We start from the raw sequence: 3,562 nt of genomic DNA, 5'->3' as shown, positions 1-3,562 counted from the left end.
TTATAAAGTTTTATGAAATTTTTTTATACCATATAAGCTCTGTGAATGACACTTTGATGACTTTTTTTTTTTTTTTTTTTTTCTCAGGCAACTGAACTTTTAAGGTTTTTGTCTATTGAGCCTTGCACTTTAATTACTCTAGATTAACTTTTTGATTTTTATTAATATGCACATTAATATATTTTTATTTTTGTACCAATGAGAATTCACTTAAACAAAAAATCGAATATTCAATCCTTAAGAATGCAAAAAGATTATTGTTGAAAACGCTTCTCTTTATAAGCTTAATGCAGCACAAGCAAGATTACGTTTGGGTCAGGAACACCTGTCTGTGTGTGTGTATATATATATATATATATATATATACACTTTTTAATAAATGTTGAAAGTGTGTAAACCATAGTCTGGGAAAAATTGTTTGAAAAACTATTTTTAGAAGGAAACTTTTATATCAAATTGTTGGCTACCAATTTTATAAAAAATAAATAAATAATTCTATTGATATTACACTAAAATGAGCGATTAATTCAATGAATTGGGGTGAAAGTTAAAAACCAGTTAATATCATAAAACAGCAAAATATTACAACTATCAGAAAATCATCATAAGACCAATTCAACCTTCAATTCATTCAAAACAGACTCCACTTTCCTATATCGTATGCCATGATCTATACATAAACAGCACACCTTAACTAAAAATTCCTTGACATGCCTCCATTATTGAAGTCAAGATAATAAGGTTATGCCCAATAACAAATTTGCTTTTTCAAAAAACAATAAAAAAAAAAATTTCTTTTTGACCAGAAAAACAAAATGTTTTTAACTACCAAGACATCGAGCACAAGATACAGTCAGTCAACTAAAACAAAAACACTTGTTTAGGGATGAATTGTTAAAGGTATAGTAAAGTATGGCATGTCTTTTTTTGTTTGTGGAGAAGGTTTGGTAAATAAAAGTTTAATAATACTGTTTTATTTGGTTTGACAGTAGAGGAAGGTATTGTTAAATATAAATATTACGAAAATACCTTTTTCATGGAAAATTTACTGATAGTCATGGATAATTTTGAAAATCAAATTTTTTAACTATACTTACACCCCAATTCCGTGGATTGATAATTGGGGTACTTAGAAGGGTTTCAATCTCCTCAAATAACTTTCAAAAAATCATCCTCTCCCTCAAACCCTCCTTCCAAACGATTAAATAATTTTCATTTACCTCACTTTACTATCCAAACCCACCAAATAACCTCCGTCCAAACAATCTTTAATTTGTTTTTTGAAAAGACTTTGTTAATTACCTCATCACTATCTTTAATTTGTATATGGTCACTAACACAGCTGATAAGTATTTAAATATTGTCAAATGGATGCAATAAATTGCCTTTCCTCCAAGTATACTTTCTTACCAAGTATTGGTTGTCTGCTTCTCCTGGTATTAATTTGGAATTATGAACAATTTTGATTAAAGCATGAGCAGGCAAATGCTTAGGGAATAAAAAGCCCAAGCTTCCTACTCCTTGATACAGCATCACTTCAGATCAAAACATACATAAATAGCTTTCTTTACGTCTGACACCTCTCCTCTTCAAATACTTAAAATCATCATTTGATTAGTGAATCATCTGCGCTAAATCTGTTAGTTCCGGAAGGCTACATGGATTCACAACCAAGTAAACTTCACATTATATTCTTTCCATATATGGCTCATGGCCTCGTGATTCCAGCCATAGACATGGCCAGGCTATTCGCAAGGCATGGTGCTAAGGCAACCATTATTACCACTCCTCTTAATGCACCTCGCTTCTCTGAATCAATTGAAAGAGATAGAGAATTGGGTGTTCAAATTAGCATTACGATCATAAAATTCCCTTCTGCAGAGGCAGGCCTTCCGGAAAGTTGTGAAAACTTAATGTCTATCAATAACCCAGAAATGGTTCCAAAGTTCCTTCATGCAATTAGCCTGCTTCAAGAACCACTTGCAAGGGTCCTAGAAGAATGTACACCGGATGGTCTTGTGGCAGACATGATGTTTCCATGGGCTACAGAAGTTGCAGGCAAGCTTGGGATTCCATGATTGTTTTTTAATGGAACCAGTTGTTTTGCTATATCCGTGTTTCATTGTCTTAGACGGCATGAGCCTCACAAAGGAGTAGCTTCAGATTTTGAGCCCTTTATAGTGCCTGGCCTACCAGACCAGATAAAGTTGACGAAACTACAATTGCCAACATATTTGACAGAGACAACTGAGTGTAAATTAAAGAAGTTAATGGATAAAATTTCAGAAACTGATTTGAATTTTTATGGAGTCCTTATGAATAGTTTCCATGAGCTAGAGCCAGCATATTCAGAATACTACAGAAATGTTATGGGAAGAAAGGTATGGAATATTGGCCCTTTCTCACTTTTCAATAGGGACACCAATGATAAAGCACATAGAGGGGACAAAGCCTCCATTAGTGAACATGAATGTCTGAAATGGTTGAACTCAAAAAAAGCCAACTCGGTTCTCTATGTATGCTTTGGAGCTTTTTCAACTTCTCAAATTCACAATTACTTGAGATTGCTATGGCACTTGAAGCTTCTAGGCAAAACTTCATCTGGGTTGTGAGAAAGGAAGAGGAAAAAAAGAATGAAGAAATAGAAGAATGGATACTGGAAGGATTCATAAAGAGAATAGAGGGGAGAGGCTTGATAATAAAGGGATGGGCGCCCCAGGTGTTGATCCTAGATCATGAAGCTGTTGGAGGGTTTATGACTCATTGTGGATGGAACTCGACTTTAGAGGGAGTCAGTGCAGGAGTGCCAATGGTCACATGGCCTCTTTATGCTGAGAAGTTTGATAATGAAAAGCTTATTACAGATGTTTTGAAGATAGGAATAGGTGTTGGTGCCCAAGAATGGTCTAGATATGAGAAGAAAATTCTAGTGAGAAAAGAAGATATAGAAAAAGCAGTGATTCAGTTGATGATTGGTGAAGAAGCTGAGGAAATAAGAAATAGAGCTATGGCAACGAAAGAGATGGCAAGAAGAGCAACTGAAGAAGGAGGATCATCTTACTCCGGCATCAAGGCATTGCTAGAAGAATTAAGGGCCCTCAAGGCAAGCAAGTAGAATGCACTAGAAACAGAATAGGAAAAATAGAAAAGGAATAGAAGGAAAACCAATTTATATGCTTCAAATGATTGTTTATACTTCCTTATAAAACCCCTCCTCATTTGTTCCAGATTTACACTATCTTCATATGATTGTTTATACTTCCTTATAAAACCCCTCCTTATTTGTACCAGATTTGCACTATCTTCATGTTGCATATAAATGGATTTGAAGTACAAAATTCATGTATGGACAATATGATTTGGTTTATGTTGATTTCCATAAAACTGAATTCATAGGAGTGAAATGAACATTTTTTTTCCCTCAAACATGAAATTCAAAATGAATTCCAGAACATTTTGTGGAATCATTTATACCAAAGAGGTCTACAAGAACATAAACCAAATCATTTATATATATAGACACATACATATGAGCGCGTGAGAGTGCATGCACCAAAACAGG

General features: G+C 34.1%; 1 pseudogene; it reads left to right on the top strand.

The window, feature by feature from the left end:
• The first annotated feature begins 1,588 nt into the window (after nucleotides 1–1,588).
• LOC105630816 (scopoletin glucosyltransferase-like) lies at nucleotides 1,589–3,269 on the top strand (annotated as a pseudogene).
• Nucleotides 3,270–3,562: the final 293 nt, after the last annotated feature.

The sequence above is a fragment of the Jatropha curcas genome, chromosome 6 (genome assembly GCF_041381405.1).
Source record: "Jatropha curcas cultivar XTBG-Jc1 chromosome 6, XTBG_Jcur_1.0, whole genome shotgun sequence".
NCBI classification, from domain to species: domain Eukaryota; kingdom Viridiplantae; phylum Streptophyta; class Magnoliopsida; order Malpighiales; family Euphorbiaceae; genus Jatropha; species Jatropha curcas.
This window is presented reverse-complemented; position numbering and strand designations above follow the sequence as displayed.